The sequence below is a fragment of the Pseudopodoces humilis genome, chromosome 19 (genome assembly GCF_049639895.1).
Source record: "Pseudopodoces humilis isolate 2021_Gansu_Grassland_sample_001 chromosome 19, ASM4963989v1, whole genome shotgun sequence".
Taxonomy (NCBI): Eukaryota; Metazoa; Chordata; class Aves; order Passeriformes; family Paridae; genus Pseudopodoces; species Pseudopodoces humilis.
The window spans coordinates 10,783,791-10,802,855 of NC_142218.1; the positions used below are offsets into that span (position 1 = coordinate 10,783,791).

Genomic DNA, 19,065 nt, shown 5'->3' on the forward strand with positions numbered 1-19,065 from the left:
GCCAGTTCCTATCTCAGCAGAAATATTGCATGCAGAAAAAATTAAAATCACCTGCCATACTTCCATAGTTAAAGCAACATCCCAAAAAATAAAACTCGGGACACTAATGCCCTGAAAGATACGGGGTTACTCTTAAATTGTATATGGCTTAAATTGTATCAAACCTGTTTCCATTCAAATCCATAATGTTAAAGAGCTCAGATCTTGGGGTTAGATCCTATTTTATGAAGCTTCTGAGTATCTACTTCTCCTAGATGATAAAACTAAGAGAACTCTCTTCAAGGCTATTTGAAGGTAAAAATTATCTTGCATGAAAGCAACAATTAATTAGCACTCAGCAAGGTTCCCTCTACTCTATGCTGTGAAGTAAAAGCAGGTCACTTCTGCAGCCCCTCACACCTGTTACAGGTCACAGATCCTTACCTGAACACAGTATCTTATTTGCTGTTTCAGCACCTCAAGGTTAAAGCCTATTTTCCATCCAAACATAATAGCAGTTAAGTATTTTTTTAGCATAACTGTATCAAGGGATAGAATCCGAGATGCTTCTGTTTGAGACCTGAAAAGATGTGATTGTATTCTGCTTACATCTATAAAAATCTAAGTACGTGTGCTATAATTTATGCTCCAGACACCAAGACAGTTTTTGTTCCTCTTCATATCCTTTTTCATAGAAGGACACATTTAACAGGAGGGCCACCACATCCACCCTTCTTTAAGCTCTTGCTTAAAGATGAATTCTTCCCTGTTTTCCCTGACTGAGACAGGGCCCAAGCTCCATTTGATTAGTTCAGATGGCTGGCAGCTTTATGTTATTTGTATATCAGTATTGATGCTGCTCCACATTTAGTGTAAATGCAATTATCATTAGGGCACTCTGAGCTATCAACTGAGAGTACTTTGAGGAATGTCAATGTCTAAGCAGAAATAAATGCACGCGCATGCACACAGGTGGACTCGGAATAAATTCTTAGGCTCTCTTCCCCTTCTTTGCCCATAAAATTTCTCATCTAGGACCTCTGCTCTCATTTTCTCACACTTCTTATAGTAAATGCTACTTGAGAAAAGCAATCCATGTAAGACAAGCTTGAAATTTCACCCCCCCACCCCCCAGAGCTGTGATAGTTCTCATGCAGTTAAAAGGATGCTCTGCTGGAATGTCAGGCAAGGCTCCAGTCCCACTCCCACCGACATCCCAGAACCTTGGCTTCATATCTGGGGAGGAAGTCAGTCACCACCCCACTCCCAGGGTGTAACTACACTGAACAGGACTTGCAAGGCTGATGGACAAAAGAGCCTGGAAGGGAGAATTTGAACTCTTTGACCCTCAGGGAAGATGCAACAACTGGGCTGCTCCAGTCATAGCTCCAGCTCAGGCAAGAGCAAAGTGAAGATCCACAGCCAGGACATTGAGCCATGGGATGAAAAAAGACCAAAATAAACAACAAAACAAAAAAACAAGTGTAGGACCACACATTTCTGATATGATTTTGTGCAAGTCTCAAGTCTCATCTCAATCCAAGCTTGAAGAGGACAAACAGCACTCAGGGCATTTCTCCCTGTCCCTGCTGACCAAGGAGAGCTCACCAAACTAACACCAACCCCATGTCTAAGTTCTCATGGCAGTGCCAGAGGAAATCAATCCTTCAGCCTGGAAAATGGGACAAGAGCAGTTCCTGCTCCCCATGGAGCTGGGAGGCCAAGAAACCAGAGAAGGATGGGCTGCAGAGCCTGAGATGGACCACTAAAGGAGGTCAGTGGGTCAGCTCTCCCCAGAGCACAGAGGCACTGCCAAGCTCCTTTCTAAAAAAAGACTTCTTCCAAAGAAACTGACCAGCAAAGGCTAAAACCAGATCCCACAAGCTGGATTCCCAGTGCTTGAATAACTCGTGTGAAAACAAAAAAATCAAAACACCAACAAAACAGAGTAATCAAACCACACACTCAAAGCCTCCTTACTCTGTTCTTTACTCAGGGAAATGACAGCAGGCTGCAAATAGAAGATGATTTCCAGCTACAAAGGAAAAAAATCACCCTGAAAAGCAAGAATTTAATAAAGCTACTTGAGCTTTTTATATTGCACTATTAGTTAAGATTTTTGAATACATAAATGAGAATTATTTGACTGACAGCCTCTTTATCAATGGTATAATCAGCTTTCTACTGCTGGAATAAGACATTTATTTCAACAGTAGAAACATTTATTTTAGCTGTAGAAATATAACCCTATTTATTTCCAATATGCAAAAGTAACCCTTGGTAGTATAAACTAATTTAAAGAGAAAGGCAATTTCTTATCTGCAGAAAGCAGCAACAACACCAGCAAAGGACAATGGGCTGCATTTCTGTTAATGCAAGCATTAACCTTCCATTGCCACACTTGGATTTCTAGACTCAGAACAATACCATTATCTACAGCAGAACTAAATTTATGGTAATCTAATTTTATCATACATTATTTAAGTATCAGTACATTTATCTATTAATCTCTCCTTTTACCTCCTCAGTGTTAATATTCCCAGCCTGCTTACAACTTTCAAGGGCAAGTCTGCTTCATCACCAGCTGTCATCATTAAAAAAACATTTCTTGTATTTATAAAGCAAATGTAAAGTAGTAAGCCATGTCACAAAACCTAGACAGAGAACATACTTCTGCATACAGTCATGTGCTGATTCCTACTTGACTGAACACCATCATATTTTTAGGTTCTATAATTAATAGCTAACAGCTTTAAAAGTCTCACTAAATATTCATTATTAGAGGAAAAAAAAATTGAGATGGTCTAATCCATTTTAAATGTCTCTGACAACTGCCATTAAAGCATCCTTGTGCAGCCTGTCACAGATATTTATATTCAGGCAGCGCTGAGATGGATTGTAGGAGTCCACATCCTGTGTTGTTCTTCCTCTGTTAAGTATGAGTAGAGTAAGTGTCAAATGTTATAATTTACACACTTAACTCCTCCCAAAAACCCCTTCTCTGTGCTTACAGGGGTGCACCTTCTGCAATGCTTTGAGCTGACTTCTAAGGGTCATCTCATTCCACCCCTGCCATGGGCAGGGACACCTTCCACCACCCCAGGTTGCTCTGAGCCCTGTCCAGCCTGGCTTTGGACACTTGCAGGGATGTGGAGCCATCACCTCTGGGTCAGCACCTTGCTCCAGAGCCTCACCACTTCCAGTAAAGTGTCTCTTCCTTACACCTGGTGTGTGAAGTACACCAGGGCCAACCTTTCAGGCTGTGTCAGGTTTCAGGTGCTGGATTATTGTTGCTGCCCATGGGGTCATCAGGAGGAGTGCAGAGGCACCACGGGAACACAGAGCCACCACTCCATTTACTGCTGCTTGGCCAGGAGGAACCCTTCCCTCAGCTCAGGCAGAGCTGATTCCATCAGGAGCCTGAAGCTGTCACAGCCAATTCTCCTAAAGGTCCAAAAAGGTGCTCCAAAAGTCAGTCCCATCCCTTAAAAATGAAGGCCACGTTTGCATTTTCATAACAATTAATACTTTTTTCCCTGCTGCTTAATATAGGTTTTAAAAGCCAAGGGTTTAACAGTTCATTTTACAATTGACTGAGATGCTGCTTGGATCCAATAATAAGCTTTGCTTAACCTTGAAATTGGCCACTTTTAAGTTGGAGGAAAAAGCATTCTATGTAAGCAACACATGATCTTTTTGGTATATATATTTTTCAAGGATTACATTTTAATTTTATTCCTTTTCTCATTAAATCACTTGGAAGTTATGCTACAAAACTCAAAATGGGTCTAGCTCCCATGAATGCAGGAGGCCCAGGGTCCTGGTACAAGCAGTTTAAGCAGCAGAGAGCTCTTAAAATCAGCATGTTTTCAGAAAGCCAAACTGCAATTTTTCAGACTGAAATGCACGACTGGCAGTAATCCATAATCCTGACACAGTGTCATGGGTGCCAAAGGGCCTCCAGTGAGTGCTGCCTTTGCATTTTTAAAAATGTTTTATGAGCTCAAGACCCCAGAATTAAATATCTTTACTTCACAAGCAGCCTGCCACTTACTATAGCAAAACCAAGCCAAAGAAAAACAACCAGTCAAGCACAGAACAAAGGATCTCTAACCCATAAGTAAAGTCTCTATCCCCAAATCCTCCACTTTGAGTGCTTGAGTGTTTAAAGCTAAGAGCTTTCAGCTTCAAGCCCATTACCATTTGTTCTTTTTTATCTGCACCAAATTGCTTTTGTTGCCAATCAACATTGGAAAAAGAGTAAGACAAACAGATGAGCTTACCACATGTACAGCTGATTCCTCACAAATGACCAGGTTCCCCATTAAGGAGACTGTAGAATTAAGCAATAAGGAGATATTTACAGGCCTAGCAAAAGATGGACTGTTTTATAGTGAATTAGGTCCCCAATCAATTTCCTAATTGCTAGACCACAGTGTTTACCAACCTGACTCCAGAATTACTTCATTCCCTGCTCCAAATAAAAACATTTACAGCCTACTGGTTATTTAAATAAGCTGATGAAGCTCCATTTAGCATAAGGATACAATTTTTTGTTTATTTTCAAAGAATATGGAGGCATGGAGCTCTTTACACACAGCTATCTTTGTCTTACTGCCCTTCAGTCAGTAAAGCAAAGAGTAAAGCAAAAGGGCAAGGCTGGAGCAGCCTAATCAAGATTCTTCTTCTCTAAATGCTGTCATAAAAATCAAACATTAGTTTTTTAAAGAGAGTTTCTGCTGTGATCCTGAATGGAGAAATACAGAGCTGGTCACAGTCAGTATTTCATTAACATTTCACAAGAACTGTGCTCTGGAACGATTTCTCCAGGTAAAATATGTAGACAGGTTTTTTTAATAAGGTTATAGATACAAAAATTAGAAAAAAAATAGTAGCACCATATCACATTGTCTCCCAGATGGAAAATTCCCAGAGTGGTTTACAGACACCTTATGCATCTTTTTTCAAGCTTTGTAATCTTAGTATTTCTTTAAAAGAGATTAAAATCTCATCACAGGAGCTAAGCAAGTGCATGAGACTGAAGTAGATCAATACTTCTCTCAACACCCCCGGAGTGCCTCTCCTGAAGGAAAAGCAATGTCACAGCTTGGGGCAGCCCTGCTGTGCCCATGGCAGGTGCAGGACACCCCAGAATCCACCCAGCACCAGCAACACCCCAGCAGTGAGTGCTCCTAAAGCCGCTGGGCAGCTCAGCACACAGAGAGGAGCCAGGGAGATGAGGAGGAGCTTGGATGAGCTCACAGACAGGGACATTGGTGGCCTGGCAGCTGTAAGGAAGAACATCTCTGCAAACACGACTAAAGGTCAGCATGTGGCACTGGAAGCCTGGTGACAACCCTACACCACTGAACTCACAGCATCACCTGACCCTCAGTACCCCAGCCAGGTCCCAGTCTCCCAGATGAGGCTGAAAATGCCTGGTTTGCAGTCACACAAAGCTTCAGGAGCTTTTCACTACAGCACAGATGCTTAACTTCATAATCCAGGTCATTTTTGTCATGACACTGTTCCCACAAAAGATGCACATAATCCACCTCTGCAATCCACATTCTCATTGTCTGCATTAACCACGATCCCCAGCCTTGCAGACAGCTATAAAGCACCACAAGGAGGGTGTGCACAGAAGGGTGCAGAGCTGACCCTCCCTGGCTTACCCAGTCAGGAAGCAGCAATCCCAAACCTGTGGAAAGCTTCAGCCTGGCCACCACCTGCATTGCTGAGCAGCAGTGCCAGATGACCTCAAGGTACCACACAGCTTCAGTCATTCTGTGATGCCAGACCTCTGCAGGATGACAGATCCTTGAAAAGGGAGTGCAGCTGCTCAGGGCTCCTGTGGGACAGTTATTTCCCTACCTATTTATTTTTCCAGACCTTCCAAAGCAAGACACAGCATGCAAAAACCTGGAGTACTAAAAAAGCTGTAATTCATGACAATTCTATTCTTGTAATTGTTCTCTCAATTCCAGGTATCAGAACCTCAAGGAAACCTCGCTCGGTGTTTCTGTGGCTCATTGGGTAACACCAGAAACTACTGAATCTTACTGTAAGGTGATTACATAAATTAGCTATCAATGTCCAAAACTGAAGCCTAACAAAGAAATGCACTCATTCCAGCTTTGGCTCCTTTTCTTTTGCCTTCCCTCTGCTGATATCCATGAGACCTCACAGCTGGATTGGAGTTCCTGTAGTCCAGAGGCAACACATTTTCCTGGAGGTTTGCTCTGTGCCCAGCAATGACACTGCTGTGCTATTTCAACACAACCCTCTGTGAATTATTGGTACTTAACATCAGCATACTGAACCTGGAGGAAACATTAAAATTCAGCGTGTGTGTTACTGCCATTAAACCACCATTACCACCCATCCCTCCCACTGAAGTGAAGTGTCTGTCCTGCTCCACCTCAGGATCCCTCTAACATCCCATCATGATTCAGGCTGGGACACCACACAGCACATTAATTCAGAAACAAAGGGAGAAACATTCAAAAGCAAGAATAACAAAGAATTAACAAAAATTACAGATTAAAAGTAAGATGAGTGAGAAGTATTGGTCCCAGAGCAGAATTTATGAGTAGTCCAACAGCTGGCATGTCAAGTTTCTGCCCATAATGATTTTTACTGTCCTGACTACAATAAAACTAGAGAAATTAGATGCAAGCAAGAATAATTAGGCCAAAAGAACCTTTCCACACAATACAGAATGGATTTAAACTGTTAAAAACAAAAACATCCCAACATACAATAGCAACACCTTTTACCCTGACCTCTGAGCACAGTTTACTGAAAATCTAACTTCCCAGTATTATGATTTACCTACAGATGAAGAACTTGAACTGTTCTCTCTATGCAGGGCTACATAATCAGAGGAACTTCAAATACAAAGAAAGCTCAAAATTTGAAGCAACTGATAATTCCACCCATGAGAAAAAGGTGGAATTACACACAGCCAAACTGCATTGGAATTAAATTTACACATGAACTGTCAAACTTGTTCATCCTAAACTGAGACAGCTACTTGGAAATGCCCTCTGCTCCACCATAGCTATTCCTGAAGAACATGCTTAGACACTAGTCTTGAAGAAAATGCCAGTTGTACCCAGATAATGTAAATGCCTGGAATTGAGGCTTCCCAACAAACTCCAACAAGTGCCAACAAGTTGTGGATCTTTACCTTACACAGTGCCTGTTCATCACTCAAGTGCCTGATAACCTTGTCTCAATGCTTTCATCAAACCTTAGGTTTGACCCCAAACCAGTTCACATTTTTTAACATGAAAATTACATGCTGAGATCAGTTCAAATTTGCCTTTGAGGGATGGAAATTGTCTGACAAGCTTTATGATGACAATTTAAGAATGATGCAGCCACTCACAATAGGGCATTTGAGATGCGAGGAGGCAGCATTCAGCTACAGAGGCATTCTGTCTGTGCTGATGTCTGGCTAAAACCTCATCCTGGATAAAAAAAAGCAAAAATTTTAATATCCAACTCCTAATCATTATCACCTGCTAGAACAAAAAGTTTCAGGTGAAAATTATATTGTTAAGTCCAACAGCTGGCTTTGAAGATTTCAGTAGCACCTCTAGCTGCAGAGAAAATGGAACACCCTCCTGGAAAATTCACAAAAAAACTTTTAACAATAAAAGCTCCAACACTTTTTTTCCAGGTGCCTCTTGGACAGTTCCCACAGAGATCCAAAAAAGTGCTACAAACTGCCAGGAAAATCAGCATCCTGAAAGTGCTGACAGACACAAATGTACTGTGCAGGTATCTCTAGCAGGTATCTGAATTTATGATAATCCCTCTCCAAAGCACTTCTGGAGTCAGCAGCATGCAGCCTGACATCAGGGCTTTCAAGTCAACAGGGAGCAGGATGCCTACCTGAAAATAGTAGTTTTTGTTTCATTGCACTGTGTCACCAACCCAGGAGCTGGATATTCTGTGACTAGCACCGAGGGAAATCCTCCCTCCTTGGAAGCAGCACTGTCCACATCCCCAGAACAGGCAGAGATGCAGCTCAGGGAACTGCACAGGGCCCAGGTCTGATTAAAACATCATCACTCAGACCCCGGTGTATGCCAGGAGTGATCTGGGTATTTTGCCTTCCTAGTAACAGACTGAATTATGACTGGGGAAAGATTTTGAGAATGATTTCGCTTCTTTCAAAGAGTATATCATGCTCCTTAATTTCAGGGAATTTGCATGGGCTAAAGCCCATAGGAAAGTCAGACTGCAGCCTCTCAATCACTGACACACAGCAGCAACAACAGGGCACAACCACCAGGTCAACAGACAGGCAGGAACATTTCTCAAGAGATTTATACCCTAGAAAAAAATAAAAAAAAATACAGTTGCTCTATTTGCACTCAAGTTGTCCCCCTTTTTTAAGCTTATCTAATTAAATCAATACAAAGATAGGCTTATTTCAGTAAAATGCAATTATACTTCTCTTAACTTGAAAAAAAAATCCCATCCAATGGATTAGAAATTTTTCCTCAGTTAAACTTCAGGTAAACTGTTAGAATAGTTAATCTTAAGTGTCAAGAAAACAGTAGGAAATGTCTCATTTATATACAGAAGCAAGTTTTGCAGAGTCCTAAACTTAGAGCATCTGTCAAACATCTGTCAAACAGTTAAATTTCATGGTTACCAAAAATTTGAAACTCAAAATTTTTCAAAGAATTTATTGTTTTGCATAATTAGAAAAAGTATTACTTATAGCCCCCTAGGGTAGACATGGAGATCCACAGACAATCAGACTTTTAGGAGATTATGGGTTCCAGCTGTTTGCCTTGCCTGGTAATCTCCCTAAGGTGCTGTTTCCTCATGATACCAGTAATCACTTTTCATGGGTTTACATAAAAGGTGCTGTGTATCATCAAATCAAAAGGTTATTGCTCTCTTGTTATGCTGAATATGTGGCTTACTGCTAAAAACAGAGAGCCAAAACAAAATGCACATTTTTACATTACAGTTGACCTACTGGTTTCCATTCAATGCATAAAAACAAGTGCTGAAGTTGCCCATTAACAAAATGGCTTCAACATTTCATATCAAATAATGTAAATATATTCACATTTTCAGTAGTTGTGCTTGTCCAGTATTGCTGAGCTTTCAAGTTATACTCAGGCTGAACAATACAAATCCATGACTTGTCAACATCCTTCATCTCATTAGTTTCACTCAGCAACAAATCTCAGTCATCACGCTTATTAAAATAAAAACTGTTCTTGTACCCTGTTGAAAACTGTGGGATATTTGATGAGGTAAAAATGCCTTGTAAAATCTTTTGAGGTTGGAGTGGAAGCTCAAGTATTTCCTTTTTTTCTTTTTTTTTTGCATCTGACACAAAGGAACCTTGCAATGCTCTTCTGAGGCACAGAAATAGTCCACAGTGAAGTTCCTATAGTCATTAAAACAGCTGAAAACAAGAGGTTTTACCAGAGGGTTCTCTCTCCTCTGCTCTGCAGCTTCCCTGGCTGGAGCATCTGAGCCAGAGCCAGTTCCCAGCAACTGAGTGACCTTCACAGAATTTGGAACTTGGGACTCTCAGTCTCCAGAAGCCAAAATCAACCATTCTAAGCCATTTCCCACTTTCTCCATCTGGAAACCTGAATTTTAATGAAGTTGTGTTGACATACAGGAGAAAGGAAAGTGAGTGTGAGGAAGCACCAGAATGGAATGGTTTGTGTTGGAAAGGACCTAAGGAGTCACCCCTTCAGGTGATACCAGGGCAATGAAAATGGCTCTGGGCTGCAAAAAATCTAAATTAAAAACACCAGTGTTCCTTGACAAGCCGTGCTGTGCAAAAACAAAATCCCCATCAAACCAGCCCTACCTGCTGCTGGAAATCTGCACATACAATTCCTGACTCAAGTGCCACCGCTGTTTCTTGCGGCCACAAGTAGTTTACAGCTCCTGCTCCATTTGTCTGTGCCTTATGCGAAATACTTACTGCTTCTGCTCAGAACTTCAGCAGCACACATTCAGATTGCAGCTTTGTTTACTGCAATGTTTCCTTCTTTAATTGGTTGTTTTGTTTTTTTAGAACTCAGCATTATAATATTTAAAAATATCTTGAACAGAAAACCCACAATGTAATGCAAAGACTATCTCTGCAGGAGTGGGGAGGACAAAAAGAGTTGGGATATAAACCCTAGAGTATTCTGTGGTCTAAACAAGACTTTCACTGATGAATTTAGCTGTGTGATGAAATTAGCACTGCATACAAGGCAAACAGTGAAGAACCAGAGCTTCCAAAAAGCACAGGCCACATCCATCAGCAGCTGCTGGGAGCCCCAAGACCTGCCCAAGGGCCACAAGCAGAAGCTGCAGAGGATAAAAGCCAATGCTGAGAGCATCAGTCCTAAATCCTGAAACAACCCTGACTCCAGAAATCCCATCATCCCTCCCTTCACTGCCCTGCTAAAACAAGGGCAAGAAGTTTTACAACCAGCAGGCACATCACAGAGTCTCTTCCAACATACTTTGGAAGCAGAGGGGGGAAAAAAAAAGCAAATAAACAAATAAAACCACTCACCATATTTGGTGTCAGTCTTTACTGTCAGTGCAACTACAACTCTTCAAAATATCGAAAGCTCCACAAATGTTATTAGCAAAAATTTCACACTTTTTTAATGGATATTTACACTTCGAGGCAGTCTTTTAATTACTTTTGTTATTTGTATCTGATGACTCTGGGAAATGTTGAATTCAGATACGAGACTATCAAGGACCGCTGGATGAAGTCCAATAAAAAAGCTGAGATCAGCCTAGTTAAATTAGCCATCTGTCCTAAATAAACACAAATCAGAACTACTTTTTAATATTCTTTCAAACCCAATCTTTAGTGAAATAAGAACTTCATAGAAGGCAGCAGTTGTGGCAAGATAAACTCCAGGGAGGTTTGCATCCATCCGGTTTATCTTAGTTCAACTCTAGCTACAAAAAACCCACCCCAGATATGGCACAAGAAGGCCACATGACTACAACCAGATTTCAGTCTTTAAATTGTGATAAAAATGAATTAATGAATTACATTTGTACCAGTTACTGTTCTAGTTAAATTATTACCAGGAGAGTGGATTTATAATGTGCTGGTTCCTGTTCTCATTACAATCCATTCTCACGAGAACTTATAATCAGAATTTTAATGCCTCCTTCATTCTGGGAGAGATAGCTGTAAAAATATATTAATTTGACCTTTTCAAAATTTTGTTATTTGATTTGGTGCCAATTTTTATTTGCTCCTATCTACAGCTCCTATATTTGATCATATCTATAAAAATGAGTAGGAAATGGAAGTATGTCAGTAAGTCAGAAGAGTTTTCTGTTCATTTTTCCCACCCAACCTCATGTCACTCCTTCGATACCATGCACAGGCCAAGGTCACTGCATAAAGCAACCATTACACTTTAAATAATGTTTCATCAATAGCAGAGGAACTGTGATATCCTCAAAATATAAAGAAATACAATAAAAACCATTCTCAGTGGGCCTTTCCTAGATATTCCCAGAGGATGACCCACACTGGAAACAAAACCAATCTCCCTGGAGACTTTCCCCTCTCTGTACTACAACAGGAGCCTTGAACACTTGGATTACAACACAAAGGTGATTTTAATCCCCGTAATTGTCTCTGCTCCTGAAAACATGCCAGGCAGCAGAGCTCCCAGGGACCTGGAATTAACCTGATCCACTTCCACACTGAGACAGCCCCAGCAACCTGTGCCTGGTGGGAGGCAACGAGCACAGGGCTGGCACTGCAGGAGTAAAAGGAGGATTCCATCTCCTGCCAGCAGCCCACGGGGACTGATCCTTCTTGTGACCTGTGCACAGGCTTGGAGTCACTGTGCCAACCCCCTGCCCACCAAAATATTCCCTGATGACTTCATCTGAATTAACCTTAATTTCATAGCACACAAGGAGGTTAACAGAAAGCAGATTTATCAGAGAGCAGAACCTGACCTTTACGTCACAACCAATCCTGTACAGTCAAATCTGTTCTACCTCTGAAACTGGCACTGTGCTACAAAGCTTTGTACAAAACCAGTGACAGGCTGAGGACAGCTTCAGGTGCCTTCTCAGGAAACTGCCAATCTGCTTTTATAAGTTTTGGATGATTTATGTGACACTAGAGCCTAGAATTTTTAATTTTTTTAAATTTTGGTCATAAGACTGATCAAGATACTGCCACCTTTCAATCACTGATTTGTTGTGGGGTTTTTTTTAAACATTCCTTAGGGTTCTACTTAGCTGGAGTGCTATTTAAACTAGACCTAGGTAATCAAGTGAATGCTATCCAGGAAACTGATCTTGAAATTCAACTGCACTTATATGCTGTAAACTAACAAGAAATGTATTTCTTTCAGCATCAGGACCAACAGTTCATTCAGGACCCCAAAGTAAACCTTCCAGAAGATCAGTACCATCCACACTCAGAAAAAGAATGGAACCTGCAACAATAGGTAACTCTTACTCCTTGTCTGGTGCAGTTTTCAGATCATACCCATCCTCTTCAATTCAATCCTTCTGTTCTCACAGCATCTGAAGTTATGATTTCCCCTTTTTATCTGCCTTGGGAGCAAAGGCTTTTCCTCCACAGCTATTTATGATTACAGATAAGCACACGTGAAAGGCAGTCAGGGAGGAATACATGTGTGTAGATATATTTATCTACACACACTTCTCTAGGTCCTCAGTTCTACTTCAGATGAGGACAGGCACAAACCAGAACTGTGACAGTAACACCAGCAGTGAGTGATGTGGCAACCTGAACCTCAGTGATTACACCACTGATGGATCTTGGTTCCTGAGTTGCTTGGGTACTTCTGAAAATTACACCTGTAACACCTACCACATCATTACAGGAATGAAAGCTGCTGGAGCCAGCCCTGACAGCATTTCCCATTACATCCATCACAAGGCTGACAACAACAACATTCAGCCCCAATTAAGGGCAGCAGGTGAGACAGATGCCTCCCTGTCTCCAGTGATTTGTGGCTCACAGGGGTTAGGAGACAGAAGTCACATTTTTATACAAGAGTGCTCAGCAGCCCAGCTCCTCTGGGTAGGAGGTGGAGTGACCTCCTCACACAGCAGCCAAGAGATCTCATGAACATCCTTCTCTATGGAAAAGCCATCTCCAAAAAGTTTTTTTCCCCCTCATGATCCAGTCACTGGGATCCCATTTAACTTTCTAATTTCAGAGGAAAGTCACACATACTAATTCAAAGAACACATTGGGATGGTGCCTTTTCTGCAGTTAATGAAAAAGCCCTGAGAGTTGGAGTTGTGCTGTGCAGAGATGATGTTTCTTTGACCACGCTGCTGCTCCAATGAAGGCAAAAGCAGACAGTGTTGTTACAAAGAAGCTGCTGCAACCTTGAAATGTTAATTCCTGGTGACTCCGGGGATTGGAGATGTCAGCATGGCAATGTTCATGGCTTCCACAGGGGATGGAGCGTGTTCACAGCTCTGCTCTAACAGCAACCCCTACAGTTTAGTGCACAGAGTGGAACTGATGCCTGTCTCCATAGAGACCTCCTGTCCTGCTTTTAAAAACAGAAAGAAAATGGAAACTATGACAACAGACAAACCTGTGGGATGAGAAGGCGTAAACAAGCCAGCAGGAAGCCCACGGTAGTACACCGGGGCCAGGCCTCGTGTTTTCCTTGTTATCCAATATTAACATAAACAGATAAGAACTTGGGAACGGAGCCACCTGCAGCACCAGCAGAACCAGAATCCACCCCAGGACAGGAGCTCTGGCATTCCAGCTGATGAGGAAATGCCTCCATTTCCATCCCATCAAACCCCAGCCCTGCAGTGTTATCACTGTCATCTTCCCATCACATAGAGACACAAACATTGAAGGCACTGATGGAATTATCACAACACCTTTACCCAAGACAATTTATATGCAGAAATGGAAGCAATATAATTAGATGAAAAAGACAAAGTTAAAATAAAAATCATAATTTATTTCACCTTCTTTAAGACAACTTAAACCAAACCAATCTGATGGCACAGCTCCTGTAGACAGATCCACTCAAAGAACACCGCTGCCTTCTCTCTCTGAGCTGCTCCTGCAAACCTCATTGGCCTGAGAAAGCTTCGCCACTTAAAGGCAGAAAAATATTCAAGACTTTTTAATAGAAGACATCCCTATCTAAAGAGCACCCTTGGTATTTGTAAAGCATTTTGCAGAAGTAATTTGCTTTAAGGATGATAAAGTCAGCTCTTCATTGTTTTATTAGAAAGCATCCAGAAGGTCGTTACCTCAAGCACACCGAGGGATTCATCTCGTGGATTGCAGGAGATGCCAACGGGCAGCTGTTCGGCAACTCCTGGAAGAATTAGAGCCTGTAATCAGCTTCTGGTCAGGTTCTTTTTTGCAGCTGTAGCCTGGATACACGGCCTCCAACTACAACTCTTAAGTAGCAGCATAATCAAGATTGTTGGGTTTGCATCTGCAGCATTTGTTCGGTGACTCCTGCCTTACACACCCACATTTGTTTCCTACAGAGCAAAAACCACACCACCACCACCAAGGTGAGCTCTCAGGGTGAGGCAGGCACCCAGAATAAAGCTCTATGTTTAAAAAAAACCCTCTTCACAGGGCCTCTCCGAGGCAAACAGTTTTCCTGTGCTATCTCTACATAAATATCAGTGCTTGATATTTGCTCTTTAGATGTTTAGCTATTTCACCAACTTGGCTCAATGAATTCATTAGCATTTCCCCAGCTTTACAGTCACACACACACACACTCTCAGTCTCAGTTTAGGGGATTACCATCCTCTGACTCTTCCCAGCCCAATGTTGCAGAACTCAAGTTGCCTGGGTTTGAAGCAGCACATTGTCCAGAACTGTGCATGCAGAAACATTTCATACTCGTTCCATTGTCAGTAATTAAATTTGCTGTTCCCATCTGGGACACAATCTTCCCCGAGTCTGCAACAGAATCTCTTTGTCTGATTGCACTGAGAGATTGGGATGATGTTCTCCTCATTATTATACACTTCAGATAACAACTGAGATGGAAAGGGACTACAGCTAATGAGGTCAAACTCATACAATAAACAATATATTGCATAAATACAGATTGATCAAATCATGACCTGGGATGCCCTTTTGTCAGCACAGTTCAAATACTAATTTACAGATTTAGGGATGGGAATCATCTGGTAAAATAAACACTGCAGTCAATCAACTTTTTTATTTTACCAGTAAAAGGAACAAGGCCACATAACCCGCCACAAAGATACAAGGTAGCTCCTAATCTTAAAAGGAGTCATGCAAATCTTTTTTTTTAAACCACACCTGTTCAGGTGTGTACAGAAGGAGATGTTTGTTCTGTAGAAGATGTACAGAATGCTTTCACTGAACAAACTTCCACCCAAGGAAGCACAGAACAGAGTTAAATACACAGCTGGACATTCCCAGTTTTGTCTAACACAGCAGCACCAGGAGGTTATTTGATGTATGAATTTATCCATGAAATGCCTCAATGAGGTAAGGAAGCTTTATTATCTCTGCCACTTATTGAAGAACTGCACAAAAACCTCCCAAGGCCATACACATGATTTCTAGACCCACAAAAAGAGTGTTCAAGGCAGCACCAAGATCCCCACCCTGCAAGGAGGTAATAGTGTGTAGCCAGGGAGAGATGCCATGGTAGAGGAGGAACCCATTACCAGATCTGAGCCACATTCCACAACACAAATCCTAACACAAATTGTAAATGATCCATGACAGACTCATTTTTTGTGGGCTCCCAGATAAGGAGCTATTGAGGCAAACAAAACACAGCAAGAAAACTTCTATTTTTGAGAGAAGTGCTCCTGTTCTTGCAAGTATTGGTGAGAGAATCTGGGCACTGGAGACCAAGCAGCTCTCCTTGCCCACCTTTCTGTTTGTTACTAAAGGTCACAGCCACCAGTCAAACATCTGAGGAGCCTGAAAAACACACAGAGACCTGTGAGCACACCTTCCTGTAAATAAACCCAGCCAAAAGCTGTAAACAGCTTTAATCCTGTTCCAAAATCCCTCAGATTCACAGGCTCCCACAGATTGCAACAGGTATTTGCTCAATCCCTTTGCACAGCATTGAACAAATCAGGGAAAATACTTCAGTTATTCAGTTTCATGTGTAATTTCATTTGTTAACAAGTTTATTTACTAACAAACATTGGAATCCATCAACAACATGACTATCCTGCTAAATCATCACCAAAAGGCAGCCTGCAATACCTTTGGAAAGCACAGGGATTTGTTTTCTCAAGAGATGGAGCATTTTTCAATAAAGAGAACCTCTCCAAAAAAAAAACCAAAAAAAAAACAATAAAACACCCCCAAAAGCATCCCCCCCCCGCAAAAACCAACAAAATAAGCAGCTGAAAAGGAGGTGAATTTCTTTCCTTTTTCTACCCTTCCCCCTACTACACACCAGCCAGACATTTATTCAAGACTGTGCTTGTGCACTGACTGTTTAGAACTAACTACCCAGCAGACATTAGTACGACTACATTCATCTCATCCAAAATTATTCCAACTGTTAGGAAAAAAAAAATTTAAAAAAACATAAGAGCAACAGTAATAGACAAGTTTGAAATAATCTGTGTGAAGTTTTTGCTAAGATTCAGCTCAGGACACATCAAGGGTAAGATTCTATCACTATTAAAAAAAGTTAAAGAGTCTCTCCCCATATTTAACATTCTCATCCTACCACCTTTTAATATACTTATCCACAGAAGAGGTATATGCCTGAATAATTCGTGATCTGCATTTTGACAGGAATTTTGGGACAAGTCTGCAGCAGAGAAACTTCAAACTACTCCTCTAATTCACACAGGCAAGGGAATTTTCAGTCCACAGCACGTTTAATGACACTGAAATGTATTTCAGGCCAATACCAGCACTGTGAATACCTTAAGGGAAATGAGACTTGTGTGTGCCATGGAAGAGAGCAGAACAGTGCAGGTGCCTCTGTTAATGAATGGTTCATCTCTTAATAGCCAAGACCTGCCTGATATGATTTATGCCTGTTGATCTGTGATTAACCACCACTACCACAGCAAGATCTACTGCAGCTCATTCTATAATTGGAAGTAAATTGACTGCTTATAATAAAAAAAATTAAAAACCCACACTAAAAAAAATCTGCTGTAATGAGCATGGTATAGACCACATTTCCTCAGAGCTTTTGCGAGCAACATGCATTTGTCTCATCAATCACAGAAGTGCATTTTTATGTCAATCAATCATCACATTAATGTGCTGCTCCATTTTCCACTGTAAACACGCATTTACTTGGTAGAGATTGTTACAGAAGAGGGGGAATCAGCACTTGCCTCTCAGAAGGTACTGCTTGAAGAACTGAGAAACTCAATATTTACCTGATGAGAGGTAAAAAACACCCAAAACCCAAGGTAAATTTTCTCTTGAGCAGGGAGATGGAATAGGGAGCAGCTGTTTTGATGGCTGGGCTCACAGTGCCACAACCCTGGGGCACGAGGGACTTCAGTCAGGAGTACCTTGATATGGATCTGGTGCAAACCAGAAACAGCCTCAATCTACCCAGATAAAGCAGATTTCTGTTCTCACTCTTTGCATCCAGCTCTCTTCACAGTCAGCTTAGCTGCAGGTTGGAGGCTCGTGCCTTATGGCCTCTCAATAAATCTCCCCACTTTTCTACACTCCAAATACTTATACACCAAAGAACTGCAAAACAGGCTTATGTGAGCAAATGGTGGAAAGGCTGCTTGTCTTTAGGAGCCAAGAAGGCTGTTTATAATTAGCAGCAAATGTATCTACAGCATGGAACTGACAACTCTCTATCCAGCAGAAATCAAAGTGCAGTGCCAACAACATCCAGAATAAATAAAAACCCTTCATGAAGTTCACACAGAAGAACCTCAAGACGTGTTTTTATGTAAATGTACATGTTGTTTTGCCATTATTTTCATCCTTCTCTGCAGATCAGCCCTCTTCTATAAGAAAGAAACAACAAAGACTAAGAGGGATGAACACCACCAAGATGACTAACACAGAAATACAACAAATTCACAAATAAAGTCAGAAGAGCAGATAGGGAGTCAGCACCCACAGTGCATGCATGTCAAGGCAGCCCCAGGAGAGCTCTAGTTAACATCTCTGCAAGTTACACAGGGTTTACACACCTGTTTCCTTTCCAGTTCCATAAAGCTCAGGTAGTTACAGCACAGCAATAGCTCCCTCATCAAGTGCTACCCACCCCAAGATGAAGAGCACTTTCCCTGAGCAAGGCAGGTTCCTGCACTGTGCAGAGCAGCTGAAAAAGCACCAGCACATCCACACTTCACATCTCACCTGCTCAGTGTTGATGTTTTTTGTGGTCAGCATTGCTACAAGACAAAATACCCCCATCACTCCAGCCCACCTTCATCAAAAACCAGCACAGTCCCTTCCACACATGCACAAAGCCTTTGTTCACAGAGCTGCAAATCCACACAGGTCACAGCTGGCAGGCCAGGACACAAGCCAGCTCAAAGCTGAGGTTTAGGTGCCCCCATCCCTGGGAAGGAAAGCAAAGCCACATGCAAGGCACCCAACTCCTTCCTTGCAGAAAATGGACATCTAAATGTGAAATACAGACAAAGCAACACACCGAGCACCTCACCATCAAGATAGAGCAAAGAGCCAGACAAAAATAAGAGAACTCTGATTATCTTGGGGGCATTCTCACCTGCTTCAGAGTCACAGCCAGATTTACAGCCTAAATCCTCAGCTTCCCACAGCAAGCACTGACTGCTAGCCCCCCCAGCCTCCTTTATAGCCAGGTCACACACCTGCAACCCATCAATCCAAAAATGCCACAGCTGCCCCCAGTCTGGGCACTGATGCTGGTTCCAGGTGCTGCCAATTTTCAGCCTCGGAGCAGAGATCACAGCTCCGGGGGTGCTCTGAGCTTGGGGGAGGTGGCATCAACCCCAGCACAGCTGGTGGCAAGAAAATTGAGTTCCTCTGGAGATTCTTGTGCTCTGCTGAGTAGGGAGAATGCTGGCAGGCATCAGGGGCTAAAAATC

General features: G+C 41.9%; 1 protein-coding gene and 1 long non-coding RNA gene across 3 annotated transcripts in view; both read right to left on the bottom strand.

The window, feature by feature from the left end:
- Positions 1-19,065, bottom strand: part of CDH4 (cadherin 4) — a 412,941-nt gene that overhangs the window by 360,629 nt on the left and 33,247 nt on the right. The window lies entirely within an intron of this gene.
- LOC148182821 (uncharacterized) lies at positions 1,952-18,775 on the bottom strand. Its single transcript, XR_015774145.1, has 3 exons — positions 18,726-18,775; positions 4,263-4,312; positions 1,952-3,463 (listed from the first exon to the last, which is right to left on the bottom strand). It is a non-coding gene; the product is annotated as an uncharacterized LOC148182821 (long non-coding RNA).